Genomic DNA, 16642 nt, shown 5'->3' on the forward strand with positions numbered 1-16642 from the left:
AGCAGGAAACAAAACACCAGAACACCTTTATATTTTCCGTCGCTTTCCCTGTACTTTCCTACAGGAGCTCCACTTGATTTCATCCCTGAAGCACAGCTTCTTTCCACTTGACGTCTTGTCTTCATTGTAACAACACCAGTGATATTTTCCACCAATAGGATGCTGTCATTAAGCCAGAAAGACATCCTGTGAACCACACAAACATCTAATGTAGTATATGAACTTCAGTGCCGCTTCAGTGGCAGGTCTGTAAGCTATACATTTTAACGACTGGAGCATTGTATCAAAAAGTATGTTCCTCGCAATTCCCCCACTTTTGGTGCACAAGGCAGACTTTGATCCACTTCCATAGCTGATTATTCCCATAACATGTCACTAATCTGCTGCCAGGGTCTTGTAGCTTGAGGGGTGCCACTCCACATCCAGGTGTGGCTTATCTTACTGCCGAGCATTGGCGTGTTTGGAAAAATTTGCAGGTTGACCCACTCAACGTGCTTTATCGAACACAGCTTCCCGGGCCAAGGTGCTAGGATGGGACTCGAATCCAGAGCTTCGAGTTAGGGACACTACCCACAGCGCCACAAGACCACCACATGCTCCTTTGGCTGTTTGCAATAATACTGATGAAAATTTAAAACAAAACTCAAACTCAACCCTAAAGTGCCTCCGAGACAGTGACTTCCAACTGTAATGGAGTCAGGCAACCCTTCTCTCTCTCTCTCCTACAGATGCTGCCTGACCTGCTGATTATTCCCAGCGTGTTTTTTATGGGGCAAGCCTATCAATCAGGCTGGGAACCTGCTGGAAAGAAATGTCACTTTCCATCTCTTCCCCGAGTGCTCATTTAACCAGCCCCAAGACAAGGGTCTTGTATGTCTCAGCAAGTATACATTAGTTTGGTTGGGAAATGACGTGCAGTTGTTTACCCAGTCCATACAGTTCCCAGGTTCCCTGGTGAGGAGGTGTTGCATTATTTCAGACCCCTAATGATCACTGGTTGCTACCCAGAATCTCACAAAGTACCTGTGAGAAGCAGCACACATTTCGAATAGTGAGCACCGTTAGTTCACTGCTGACTGCAAAATCTGGACCAATACTTGCTAGAAAATGATCCCCTGACTAACAACCTGACTTAGCATTTGTCCACTACTTCTACCTTCAAAAGAACAGATGACAGAACAAAAAACACAGAACTATCATAGAATCACTACAGTGCAGAAGGAAGCTGCTTGGCCCATTGAATCTACACCAACCGCAATCCCACCCACATCCCACTCCTTCAGCCCCATACATTTACCCTGCTAATCTCCCTAACACCAGTGTCAATTTAGCACAGCCAATCCATCTAACCCACACATCTTTGGAGTGTGGGAGGAAACCAGAGCGCTCGAAGAAAACGCACGCTGACACAGGGAGAACGTGCAAACTCCACACAGACAGTGACCCGAGGCTGGAATTGAACCTGGGTCCCTGGTTCTGTGAGGCAGCAGTGCTAACCACTGTGCCACCCTTAAAATTCTGACAGTATTGTCAGAATTTTAAAGCTAATTTTCCTCTTTAAGTTTTCATCTCTTCAAGTATTATCCCTTTGTCCATTCAAGGTGTTGACTCCAACAGTGTATCAACAATCTATATTACCTCATCAAAATAGCCATTCAGGTTCATGTATGAAGAATGACTACCATTCTTCTTTCCTCACCAACTCCTCATGCATTTTCTAGCAGTCCAAGAATGCAAGCTGATTTTTGCCCTGTTAAGCTCAAGGCACTGAGCTTAATTGTATGATGCCCTACTCCGATTCACATTAACATTAACCAACATGAATTGAATTCTCTGAATATGATACAGTTCCACTCTGAACAATTTATTTATCAATTGACTTTTTCAATAAAGGTGACGGTAGAAAATATCAGTGAAAAAGACGAATGTTGCAAACATTCAGCTGCTCACAAATGTGGATGACACAGTGACACAATGGTTAACACAGCTACCTCACAGCACCAGGTACCTGCGTTCAATTCCCAGTTTGGTTCACTATTGGTTTACACATTGTCCTCGTGTCTGCATGGGTTTCCTCTGAAAGCTCCAGTTTCCTCCCACAGCCTAAAAGGCAAACTGGTTAGGTGCATTGGCCATGCTAAATTCTCCCTCAGTGTACCTGAACAGACATCGGAGTGTGGCGACTAGGGGACTTTCGCAGTAACTTCATTGCAGCGTTAATGTATGCCTACTTGTGATTAATAAATAAACTTTAAATACCTTCAACTCTAGAGCTGAAGCAATTGCAGAGGAAACAGAAAATGTATTCACATGAAGCATATTTTCTGTCCAGTAGATATATTACAAATAATAGCGCACATCTCTTGGTGAATCTGACACCACTGTAATTTTAAAATGATGAACATAAGCCACTTGAACTCTTACAGTTTATGATGTCATCTGAACCTTTTGATTGCATTACTATCTTGTAATTCAGTGAATACTATCCATTAGCCTTTAATGTTCAACTTAATTTCTGTTGTCTGTTTTCCCCATCAAGTGGCAGTAAAAAAAAATGTTTTATATAAAATGTCCTTTTCTGGTCAGTATAGAATGATAGAAATTGTAGAAAGCAGAAGTAAGGATTATATCTCCTTGCACTCTGTCTGCAGTGACCACACACAAAAACAAGGAAAAACTCTTCACTGAGCACAAATCTGACAGCAACCAAGTTTCATTGTGAGAGGTTTCGAGTATAGGAGCAGGGACGTGTTGTTGCAATTATACAGGGCCTTTGTGTGGCCACACCTACAGTATTGTGCACAGCTTTGGTCTCCTTTTCTGAGAAAGGATGTTCTTGTTCTGGAGAGAGTGCAGCGAAAGTTTACCAGGCTGATCCCAGGGATGGCGAGACTGATGTATGACGAGAGATTGATTAGGTTAGGATTATTTTCGCTGGAGTTCAGACGAAAAGTGGCGGGGGGGGAATCTCATAAAAACTTATAAAGTTTTGACAGGATTAGATGGGGCAGATGCAGGGAGGATATTCCTAATGAGGAATCTAGAACCAGAGGTCACAGTCTGAGGATTCAGGGTAGACCAGTTAGGATGGAGGTGAGGAGATATTTCTTCACCTGAAGAGTGGTGAGCCTGTGGAATTCATTTACATCAATTCACAGTGGGCAGTGGGAGAATGGGATGAAAGGTTATGGGGAAAAAGCAGGATTAGGCTACTGAGTTGGATGATTAGCCATGATCGTAGGCCCAATGGCCTCCTCCTGCTCCTATTTTCTATGTTTCTAAATTACTTCCATGGCATTTCCATTCTTGTTTTGTTGTTTGGGTGTAATAAAGAGGGGTTAAAAATAAGGAAGTGGAGTCTGGCTGAAATAAAAATATCCTTCTAAATTGTTTAGAAATGCTCGTCCCAAATTAACAACATGATCAATAATATTGTCCCGTGAAATATATGTCAGTACAATGACTCTGAAAGAGTTACTCTGAAAGCATAGGGTAACCAAATTGATATACAGTCTCAGAACCCACTCATGTTAGACAGTAGGTGGGTCAATAAATCAGGGTGACAATTATTGTCATTCTGCCCTTAACCTGATCTTTCAGTGAAACTCAATGTCGGGAGTGTAAGAACAACCTTCTCAGATTTCTCATTGCCGGGTTGATATTTAAATGTAAGTTTGTTTGTTTCAAGATTTTTGACAATTTCATGGCTAAAATTTGGCCTTATTGTAAAACTCAAAAATCATATTGTTTATCCGGAGTTATTTGTGCTGCACCGTGACTTTCCTCTTTCCAGCTTCAACATTATAGCGAAATACTGGGGAAAATTTTCCAGCCGTTCCTGCCGGCAGGATCTTCCAGTCCGTAGGTTCCCCGGTGACGGAGGGCACGAACAATGGGAAACCCTATTGAAAGTGACAAAACTGGGAGATCCTGCCTCAGCCACCACCAAACACCCCATAGGGTGAGGGGGGAGGGGTAATACAGACCATTTGGCATAAAAACATGCCTCTGATGTTGTATTAATAATACACGTCAGGCTATCGGCACTCATTGTTATGATGGAGTAAATCAGACAGCAACTTTGGATGTCCACATCTGTGTAATTAAATGCAGAAATCCAGAAGTTTGAGGCTGTGTTCTCCTATTCCCCCCCACGCTGCACTATCATTGAAATTCACCAATAAGCTCGGCATCGAAGAACATTCAACAGTGTGAAGTTGCCTTACTTAATTAGCTATTAAACATGCTAGAAGAAGTTCAGACTGATACATTCAGGATTAAATGAATTTTGAACAAAGTGGTAATTACTGCCAAACAACTTCTTTGACTCTATGTTCTGTCTAATTCCCTCAGATATGAGTTGGTGTTGGAGTCTTCCCTTTTGAAAAATAATTTCAAATTCATATTTTGTTTATTGCTCTCATAATCCAATCTGTCTTTCCAAATCTTTATTTCACTTTCTATGCATGATTTCAAGCTAATTTATGCTACTTATTTCATAGTTACTAGTTTAGACTTATGTCTCAATGAAGATCTTCAAGCTGAAGAGGTTGAAGAGACTTTTTCTGCCTTGTCACAGGCCGTACGGCTCGTTTATAGAGAGCACGACGTGTTTGATTAGAGCTAGCCAAGGTTCAAAAACCCACAAACCTTTTCGGGCAATTCTAAGTAATGTAAACAGCAAATGCTATTTCTTTACTGCTGACTGCACAATTTAGTCCAAGACAATGTATATGAAAGTGAGTGTTGTTGGCACTGATAAATGTTTCATTCAACATTAGTGACTGAGATTTAAATATTGCCAACAACATTGTTATTTTCAGCAGGTGAATTGCAGCATTAAAGTAGGGGCAGTTGGAAATCTAGGCCGAACATCAAGGCATATATCTTCAATTCAACACGGGCAGCATGATGGCACAGTGGTTAGCACTGCTACCTCATGGTTTTATGGACCTGGGTTCAATTCCAACCTTGGATGACTGTCTTTATGGAGTTTGCATGTTCGCTCCGTGTCTACATGGGTTTCCTCTACATGCTCCGGTTTCCTCCCACAGTTCAAAGATATGCAGTTAGGCGAATTGGCCATGGTCAATTGTCCCTTAGTATCCCAAGATGTGTAGGTTCGATGGATTTGCCATGCTAAATGTGTGGGGCTATGGGGATAGAGCGGGGAAGAGGGCTTGGGTAAGATATTCTATCAGAGAGCGTCAGCGGGCTGAATGGCCTCCTTCTGCACTGTAGGGATTCTGTGATTGGATTCTATGATTGAACACAGAGTAAAACTCCTTTTACTCAGTTTCAACATTGTACTTTAACTTCAGCCTCAGAAGAATATTCCCCACATTTGCCAATGTAGCATCTTTCATTTTCTACAACAATGGCCCACGATATGATGATGTGGAGATGCCAGCATTGGACTGGGGTAAACACAGTAAGAAGTCTCACAACACCAGGTTAAACTTGTTGGACTTTAACCTGGTGTTGTGAGACTTCTTACCACAATATGATGACAAGATTGAAATTCAAAGCCCTGATGCAGGAGATTTCAGTTGAGGATGCCCAAAGTCATGTTACATAGAACCCCTCCAACCAATGGATGGAAAATATCTGTCCCATCGCTCTGGATTCACATCAAACTCAGAGAGATTAAAGGGTGATGTTCTATTCTCAGAATAACTGAGCCTTTCCCTCAAGATTCAACTTTTGATTAGAGTCTTGCTGGTAAACTCCTGCACTGCTGTTTTGCCTTCTGGTGAATTTGAAAGAAAGACAAATGCGCCTTTAATGATTCCTTTTGCGGCCACAGTCGATGCCATATAGAGGGCAGTATTCTATACTCCACGCTGGAATTTCTGTAGCACCCCAGTGCTTTGTTACCTTTTCCTGACCGACTCTCTCCTCTGTGGCAGAGCAAAACTGAAACCTGCGTCCAAAATGAAACTTAATTACATTGTTTGAGTCACAGCCCTGAAACCAGGAAATTCCCTCCAGACCTGCATATTCAGGAGAGCATGCAAAGTATAGATACTTAAAAATGAAGGACCAGTCTAGTGCCGCTAGAACATCAGGCTACATGCATGCTAAAGAGTGGAAGTAGCATGCTGGGAAGATAAGACTGAGCAATTTGTCAACCAAAAGATCAGATCAAATCTCTGCATCCTGTCAGGAATGGAGATGACAAACAAGAAACTGAAAGAAGAAGACACCAGAAATATTCCATCCTCAATGCTGGTAGGATGCCAGGATTTCAGTACAACAACTATAGCTGAAGCATTTGCAACCAACTTCAGCCAGAATCATAGAATCATAAAATCCATACAGTGGAGAAGGAGGCCATTCGGCCCATCAAGTCTGCACTGACAACAATCCAATCCTATTCACAGAACTGCACATATTTACGCTGCTAATCCCCCTGATACTAAGGGACAACTTAGCATGGCCGATCAACCTAACCTGCACATACTTGGACTGTCGGAGGAAACCGGAGCACCTGGAGGAAACCCACGCAGACATGGGGAGAACGTGCAAACTTTACACGGACAGTTACCCAAGACCAGAATTAAACTCGGGTCCCTGGAGTTGTGAGGCAGCAAAGTTAGCCATTGTGTCATTGCGCTGCCCCAAAAAAGGTTTGCGATAGCTGGGAAACAAACCCTGGTCAACTGCTTGGAAAGCAATGATGTTCACGACTGTATCACCATCCCTACCGGAAGTGAAAAGTGGATAATTCGTCTCAGTCTCCTCCTGAGTTTGCCAGCATTACAGTTGACAGCATTCAGACAATTCAATGAGCACCCCATCAGTTAACCCACATTCATTAGCAATGTGATGGAAAGTGTCTTTGTCAGTGCTATCACTTAGCCACATACTGCTCATTAATGATCAGTTTGAGTTCTGCCATTTTAACTCCACGCTTATTACTGCCTTGGTCCAAACATGGACAAAAAAATTGAATTCCAGAGGTGAAATGAGGGTGACTACCCGTGATTTAACAAATTGTGGGATCAAGGAGCCCTGGTAAAACTGGGAATAAGGGAGCAAACTCTCCAGTGGTTGGAATACTACCTTGCTGTAGGAGGTCAGTGATGAAGCATCTGAAGATGGTTAGGACTGGGATGCTAATTAGGGCTGGTAGGAGTTATCATTGCTCAGAAACTTAACTGAATGAGCTACATAAAAACTGAGGCTGCAAGAGCATGTCAGAGACTGGGAATTCTGTGGCAAGTAACTCACTTACTGACTCTTTAAATCCTGTCCACCATCTTCTGGGTAATTCTTCGTGGCCAACTATCTCAACTCCAGCATATTGCTGCAGTTGTTGTTTAGGGTAGTGTCCCAGGCCTAACCATCTTCAGCTGCTTCATCACTGACCTTCCCTCTATGATAAGATCAGAAGTGGGGATGTTTACTAATCATTGAATAGAATTCCATCCCATTCATAATTCCCCAGATAATGAAACAGTTCATGCTCACATGCAGCTAGACCTGGACAACAGTCAGGGTGGGCTATAAGTGGCAAGTAATTCATGCCAGACAGGTGCCATGCAATGACCATCTCCAATAAGAGAGAATCTAGACATCTTCCTGAATTGCTGAAACCCCTACTATTAACATCCTGGTAAGGGTTATTATTGCTCAGAAGCTTAACTGGATGAGCTACATAAATTCTGAGGCTACAAAAGCATGACAGAGACTGGGAATTCTGTAGCAAGTAACTCACTTACTGACTCTTTAAATCCTGTCCATCATCAACAAGGCACAAATCAAGAGTGTGAAAAAGGACTGCCCACTTAGTTGGATAAGTACAGCCCCAACAACATGCTCAAACACAATGGCTGGAATTTTATCACCTCGTCTGCCCTGATTTCGGGGAGGGGCAAGACTCGCAGAACAGAATTCTCCATTGGCTTTGGGTGGGATTTAACGAGTCTCGCCCGAGTGAGATCATAAAATCCCACCCAATGAGAACAAAGTGGCTCAGTTGATTGGTATCCCAAATGCCACCCTAAACTTTTGGTCCATCTACCAGAATGGCAACAGTGTGCACCATCTACAATAATATAAAGACAAATTACTGCGGATGTTGAAATCGGAAACAAAAACAGCAAATTCCGGAAACCCTCAGCAGGTCTGATAGCATCTGTGTGGAGAGAAAAGAGCCAACATCTCAAGTCTGGATGACCTTCATCAGACCATTTTCTGCTTTTGTTACACTGTCTAAAAGTGGAATTACAGAAGCTTGATGAATCTCCTTTAATGGCACCTTCCAAACCTGAGATCTCTGCCACCTACAAGGACAAAAGCAGCAAGCGGAGGGGAACACCACCACTTCAGGTTTCCTCCAAGCCATGCACCATCCTGACTTTGAACTAAATTACCATGCCTTTACTGTCAGTAGAACAAAATTGTGGAACTGCCTCCCTAACAGCACAGTAGATGTGTCGACACCACATGGACTGCAGCAGTTCAAAAGCATTGCATTTCTGGTGAGGACGTAATCATGACGCTCATTCTCAAGGTCCTATTCCAAAACATGCCCCTTAAGATAAGACCAGTTGCCGTCTTTATGATGCATTTAGCCGTGGACATTTTCTACAAGGTGGATTCCTTCTTCTTCCATTCTTGCAACAGAAACACCAGATTCCCTTGCTGCAGCACAATCATTTGACAAGTTAGCAAGTCCTACCATCTTTAGCTTGAAATCAGCTTTGTATTTCATTCTTTTTGCCAATGGACCCATTTCTGCTCACCTTGCATGGTTTGCTCTGTGTGGGTTAGTCTTAAACTCCCACACATCCTCTTGTCAAATTGGCTGATGTTGCCTGCTTGATCCCATGTGCTGAAGTATAAGGTGAGTGAAGCCTGTATTTCTGAGGTGGAAAAATTAAGGCCGGTCTCTAATGCGAAAATAGCTTTTCTTAGCAGGAAAGGGAAGTTGACTTCTAAGCAAGTAAAGGGTTTTAGTTCAGTCGGCAGCATGGTCGGTGCAGGTTTGGAGGACCAAAGGGCCTGTTCCTGTGCTGTAATTTTCTTTATTCTTTGTTCTAAAGGCCAAAAAAATGTTTTTTGGCATTGAAAATAATGGGATCATCTTATACATTGGGTCGACTTACAGGTTAGTCTCTATAATTTACAAACTGATGTATTGTAGTCAGGTGCAAGAAAATTAGTATCTAATACCTACATGTCCTTGATACATAGTTAGTTGATATCAGCTAACCGCATGGTGATGGCATGATGATTGGCATGTTGCATTAACTGAGCTAGAAAGAAGAAAACAAGAGGGATAATCCTTTGCCAATTATTTTCTATTGACCCATCTGCACATGAGAACATTGGGTGAGGATAGACCCATGTTTGATTCTGATGTCAACATTCACCAGGTAACTCCTCAGTGGAGCCGATCATCTGTCCATTGTAGATCTATCTGCTTCAGTGACATCAATGGAACTAACATTGGGCAAGTCACCTGTTCCACCAAGTATCTCCCAAGCGGTAAAGTAGAAAATAACTCTCACTGATTTGGTTCATACAAGAAGAAAAGCAAATTGAGTGAATTACCAACAGAATGGCAGGTATCTGTGGTGCCATAATCCGGAGATTCAAGGGAGGAGAGAAGAAAAAGACTTGCCATATCTACGAAATTCCTGTCTACTTTGCGAAACTCTGCAAATAGGCCATGAGTTTCAGGATTCTCATTTTAAGTTTTATAACTTTATAAGTTTATTTATTATTGTCACAAGTAGGCTAACGTTAACACATTACATTAGCAGCAGTGCTAAACACTGTGCCACCTGCTTTCCAGAGGGATGAGAGACCTTCCACTTAATTGGAAATAATAATTTAAGCTCCTATGATACCTTATAACACTTTAAAGCCCTTCGTGCGATGAATTTCTTTGAAATTTAGTTATTATAAGGCAGGCAAGGTGACTATTAGAAATGATTAAGAAATGTTATCCTTTTTGGAAGGACAATTAAGATTCAGTGTGTCTAAAAGCTTATGCTACTCGAATGCTGTTCCAGATAATGGAGAGAAAGCAAAGCATTACTACAGTGACACGTGTTTTACTGGGTGATGCTAATTTCACTTTGCAAACTACAAGAGTGTTAATTTTCCCGTTCGCCTTGTATATGGACTTTTTATTTTGGATGTTTTAAACTCAGTCTAAGCAATCCTTTACCCTACATTTGGAGCCTCAGATGCATTTTAAGATACAATTCACTCCTCAGTAAATGTGTTGTCCCACTGTGTCAGTTTTTTCAGCACTTGTTATTCTCAAAGTTCATATGAAAAGCTCCTGGTTAAGCATGTCACAGTTATTTTCTTTTGTCTATTCCAACATTCCCTGGAGTCATTGCAGTGTATTTTTTAAAGTCCTCAAAACTAGCACCATTCTTTTAACTCCCAGTGGCCACAAGCATGAGTCTCCTTTATGGCAATGACATTATTGTTAAACATTGCAGTGGTACAATCGATAGCTCAGTGAAGCATGACTGAAATTTGTTCACAGTCATCTTTCTTCCCTTTCTAATTGGATTCTTTGGGGTTTGATGTTAAGAAGTCAGTGAAAAAAGTTTCCTACAGTGAGATGGAGAGTGAGCAGCAGCCAACATAGAAGACACTGACCTTAATTTGCTAACATGGTGCTCCCAGGCTCCCAGTCCATCAGGAGTGATTAGTAAAGACAAGATGCAGCCTTTACCAGGCAGATACGGGGTTAAAGGTCACAGTCAGTCTGATAATGTGTAAAACAACAGAATTACTTTTTTGGAAAAGAAAGGCATGAGTTTTAAGATACAGTATCTGGAGATATCCTGACATTAAGAAGCGTCAACAAACAGGATTCCATCAGGAATGATTATAGTGCTTGTCCAAAGTTCATTCAATTCACAGGAAGAGTTTTGGACTATGGGAATGTTGTATCAATGGTGAGAGCACGGTGCTAAAGTAGGGAGAGAAAGTGATGGGTCTGAGTTCAGGTTAAGGAGGGGCAAGAGATCTAAGATTGATGTTTTCTGTGTCAAATGTCACAAAAGGTACATACAGTTAAACTGGCTTTCCACACAGTGGAAAGATTTTTTAGTTCCAACAAAAAGAATTGCGATGTCGATCTTATTTCAGAGAGAGTTTAATTCATGTAGGTTTGTGGGGGAAAGAAATGGAGGTTGACATCAATTGAATTAAAAATTCGGAAAAATGTGGTGGAAAATGTAGCTGCAATTCATTCTCATCTGTTTTACAAAAGTGTGCAAAGTCAAACCTGACTTTGCTAACCTGATCTATTTGCTCATTTTACTTATAATACGTTCCTGTTTCTTTCCCCTTCTGCTTATTTTATTACCATCTGTACCTTGCTAGAAGTTTTCTCTTTCCAACTGTACAATAATGCAAAAAAAATGTCTCATTCTTGGGTCTGTGGTTGCAGCCATTACTGTATTAGTTACCTCCCTCAATAATTATCTCTTATTCTGTCTCACTCATGAGACAAATGCTGAACTCTGAACTTAGTTGCTTACACTAAGAAATGGTTAGAACATGAAGATCTTCTTTAATAAGAGCAACAATATGCCTTCTCTGAGGGCAGTATGACTGAAGAATTAAAGTGAAAATTATAATGTCCTGTATGTTTTTTTTCACAAAGCTTTTATAAAGGTTTCTGTTTTGACAGGAGGGCTTTAGGGGGTGAAACTGATAGTATAAGTACACCACATGCACTTTGATCAGCATAGTCCTGTAAATCTCCCAAAGTCACTCTTGTATTACTTACAGTAGAAATTAAGCCTATAACCCAAGACAATGTTTTATAGACCTATTTTTGTAGATGATTTTACTTATCAAACGGCAAGGCATTATAATTAATTTTTATTCCCATGTTTGGAGTTGAAGTCTTCAGTCCTCTCATATAAACAGTCTGATTTGCTCCAATTAGATAAATCGCCATGACTTTTTCAAGGCATCATCTTAAAAGTGAGCTGTTATGGTGGTAAGCTGCACATGGAAAGCAAGCAAGTGAGAGCAGAAAATCTTCATGTGTTTACATTTAGAGATTACCCTTTATCTATATACCTTCAACCTCTGTAACAAAGTTCAGCCTGGCTCTCCACACTAATGAAGAGATAGACTCCCACACAGACTCCTTGTGAATAGCTCTTAACATGGGAGTAGTTTCAAAAGCCACATTTCCATATTTTGCATATGTTGTAACAAAGCAATTGTTTGGCTTGTTTCACGATTTTCCTGGGAGAGATTGGAGATAGAAATGTGTCTGGTGCAACTCAAACAAGCAACATGGTTCAAACCCCAACTACTGTCAATCATTTTGTGTTTAATCCTGTGTTTTACCCTTGCAAGTTCTGCCGCATCTTTTCTTATATTCTTAGTTGTTCTCCAGTTGCCTTAGGGTTCTATATTCTGTCCTGACTTACCTTTCTGGATAATCAGTATAGAGAGTTTGCAGAAGGGTATTTGACTCCAGTTGTGGAAAGTGTTCATCTCAAAACTTACACGAATAATCGAGAGCTCACAGGGCTGAAGAAACATGATTCAGAACAGTAGTATTAGTCAGTGTAAAATATTCTGTTAGCTGAATGAGTATCTAAACAGTAAATGCTCAGTGCTACGATGAAAGGAAAATACTTTCTTACCATGCTTCTGATTATGTTTTGACTGAGTCTAATGAATGAAATGTAGAGTGTCAGTGCATTTGGAGGAATGATGGGGGTGGGGCGTGGGGGGATCTTACCAAAAAATGGCAGAGTGTTGTTTGTGGCAAGAAAAGCAGTATGTTTCTCTCTTTATCTTCCAACACTCTGCCTAAAAAAAATCAAGGGGACGTGTTTCATATTGTCATGCTGGGGAGTGCGGGGCCTCAACATGCCAGCAAAATCTGGCTGCACTGATATCAGGGTACCATCTTTAAAGTGAGCCCCGATCATAAGAGGAATAAACCTCACCACCGGCCCCTTCCCCCCCCCCCCCCCCACAGGTCATCGCCCCCTTCCTACTCTTCCCCTGATCATTAGCCTCTTCTCTCCTTTCCCCAAGATCATCCAGCCCTTCTCCATGATCATCAGCCCCTTTCCCCTGTACCCCCAAGTCAGACCTGGCACCCACACACAACTCCCTGCCACAACCACCATGGCTATTGCTGGCATCCTCTCCTCCTCCATCCACTCTGGGTCCACAACCAAAACTGAATGAATTGCCCACTCCCCCATGAGGCTCCCACTGGGGCCCGCTCCTTGACACATGGGGATGGGCATGGTGCCAGCCTGGCCATGTTCTTTGCCCCTATAGTAGAGTCTATACTCACCTATACAATCCCTATATCTAGGTGAACCTGTTGTAAATCTGCTGGTGTGACATCATGCCAACATCCGGTGAGGGGGAAATCCCGGCGAGAGTGCTCACTAATGACATGATAATGTATTAAAATGAGTCTTCTGGGATCCCGCAACATGTTTCATGCTACTCCACCAGTGAAGGAGCTGGAAAATTGGAACTTGGAAACTCGCCAGCCCAAATCGGGTTTTCTGAATTTTGAGCACCCCACCACCAACCCACAAAGGGACAGTGCCCTATTTGCCCCCAATCTGTAGTTGCTGCATATCGTGTTGATGTTAAACATCTCAGAAATTGCGTTTGCAGGTTCTCCATATTGGTGCATTTGCCAGTATCCTGTGTCCGTGTGTTTCTCGATGCCATGTACCACTGGCTCCACATATACCTTTTCTCAGTGAATCTGAAACCAGTCTAAATTCATGAATTTGTAGGTACTATTCAGTGTACGTGAGTGTGTGTTTGATCTACAGCTTCCTTGGTGTGCTTTTTTATTGTCCCAATTGCTCTGGACCTATAATTATTTTTTTATAGGGCTTAATTGTGTATTTTGTTGCAAATATTTGAAAGCAGCAAGTATTTTGTGAGTATGTTTGTAAAATCAATTATTCATTAACGTGATATGTTTGTCAATTTATGTGAAGGATGTGGTATACGATAACAAAGAATACCATCTGTCTTAGCTGTTTTAATGTGGAAGCCAGTTTGATGCTTTTCATGCCTTTATTGCCATATGATTTAACCATAAAGCAAATAAATATTGATAGTGATAGCTGCTGACTGTTTGCTGCTGACTGTTTGCAGCATAGTTTCTTGTTTCTGTTTTTACCCAAACAGGCAATTTCTAATGACTCACCGAGACACTAACTCAAGACCAATGCTGATATATTTTTGGAGAATTCCCTGATGTTATCCTGCTTCATAAAATGGAATATAGGAAAATAGCCACAGGGAATGTGACATATTTTACTGAACACTGGGAAATGTTAAGGAACAATGCAATGATAAAAGGAAATCAATATGTATCCACCAGAAGGCAATTCAATGCTATACAACAGTGATCGATTCATAATCATCATCAGAGAAGTGCCATCAAGAGTAATGAAGAAGACCTCAAGGTATCAATTGTTCCACGGTTCAGGTCATTTAATCAACCATGAGGCTCAAGCAATTTCTATTCATCCTCGGAGATCTTATATGAGAGTAGACCTCCCAAGTTATTCCAGTGTGTTGTTTGATATTTTCAGCACTTGCCATTTTCTGTTTGAGGAAAATCCCCAGTCGCCACATTCTGGTGCCTGTTCGCATACACTGAGAGAGAATTTAGCAAATCCCCATAGCATCTTTAGACTGTGGGAGGAAACCAGAATACCTGAAGGAAACCCACACAAACACTGCAGACTCCATACAGAAAGTGACTCAAGACAGGAATCGAACCCAGGTCCCTGGAACTGTGAGGCAGCAGTGCTAACCACTATGCCGCCATGTCATCCATCATGATTCAGGGTTGAATTTGTGACATTGGTAGTGCTTAGAATTAATGCCTGGTGTGTAATGGTGCAACACCTGCGTCCATTAACTTTAATGGATAACATGTAGTCTTCCCATAAATGGTGGTATGGTGGGCTGGATGTCATGCAGGTTTGCCTGCTGGTTTAAGCTGGCACCTGAAACACAGCTCAAAAGCAAACCTTTTCTCTGGTAACTGCGAGAAAACCACAACAGATTCATTAGCTTATATATTAATACCAAGTTCAAAGGGACAGTTTTGTTCACTATGGATTGCTTTTACGAATAAGGGTCACCTCGCTTCATATCATTAATGAATGATCATGTCCATTCTGAAGAAGTGATGAATGGGAACGGAAAACTGAAAATTCATCAAATGATAGCCAACTTGTTGATTACTGGGGAATAATGCAGTCAGTGTAATGTTACATGATGAAACTGTAAAGCAGCACAGATAAACATATGGAACAGATCTGTCTGCATTTTACAACACTGAAGATGAATGCTGTCAAGGACAAAGGGCAGTAAACCAACAGAAAGAAGCAAATTTGCAGTTAAGTCCCTATAAAATAAAAATTGAGATCACTATTATTGTTTCATGCAGAAATAGAATACAACGTTTTTATAGCTTCTGCAGAATTCCACTTTCCCAAAAGATGTCAATAATACACCAAGATTAAACTTTAAATGGCCACATACATTGGTTAGAAAGAAAACAATAATAGCTGTCTCCTGTATTTGGTGTATAATAGAGTGGTGAATATAACAACCAGTGACACACAAAGTGCTTTGTCCACTTTATTTCAATATCTTTGCCTAAATCCAAGACATTTTTACCTGTTTATTGCCTTGCACACTCCAGTGAATGGAACTTTTGGCTTTAATAAAGTCAAGATAAAAGTTCTTTCAGAATACACACAGATTTTTTTCAAAAATGTATGGAGGGCAACTCCAGTCCACAAACAGGGTATTATTTCTTTGAATGAAGAATTACACAAGAATATTTTTTTCTAGAATAGGGGTGTTTGTCTCCCAAAATGAGCAGAGGGGTATGCAATTAACCCACATCTGTTAATTGCCAGTTGGATATCGTGCCACCATTGTGCTAGTTACTTATTTGAATGGCTTCTGCCTCCAGCCACAGCCAGTTCGAACCTCCCTCTTCAATGGCAGGACAAATATTACAAGACCAGCCTGGTATTGTTCAAAGCTAGGCTGCACTGTCCAAAGGAGGAGAACAGATGTTGGGAGTTGTGGTTGAAGAAAATCGGACCTTGGAAAGAGTAAGGAATGGTTTTGATTTGATTTGACTTGATTTGATTTATTATTGTCATATGTATTGATATGCAGTGAAAAATATTGTTTCTTGCACACTATACAGGCAAAGCACACCATTCATAGAGAAGGAGAGGAGAGAGTGCAGAACGTAATGTTACAGTCATAGCTAGGGTGTAGAGATAGATCAACTCAGTGCAAGTTACATCCATTCAAAAGTCTGATGGCAGCAAGGAAGAAGCTGTTCTTGAGCCTGTTGATTAATAACCAGAGACTTTTATATCTTTCTCCCGATGAAAGAAGGTGGAAGAGAGTATGTAAGGGGTACAACAATGGAATGGAACAACAAGAGAATGATGCAACAAGGAAAAAGTAGGTTCCTAGGTTTACAGACACTGCACTTGAGAGCTTGGTGGGATATAAAGGAGAAATGTTCTGCAGAAGATAAAGGCACCCTCCAGAAAATGGGCAGAAGTAATGGACTGCCACAAAATGAAGCTTTTGTGACTGCCACCAG

This window comes from Carcharhinus amblyrhynchos, chromosome 20 (genome assembly GCF_965287045.1).
Source record: "Carcharhinus amblyrhynchos chromosome 20, sCarAmb.v2.hapA, whole genome shotgun sequence".
In the NCBI taxonomy this organism is placed as follows: domain Eukaryota; kingdom Metazoa; phylum Chordata; class Chondrichthyes; order Carcharhiniformes; family Carcharhinidae; genus Carcharhinus; species Carcharhinus amblyrhynchos.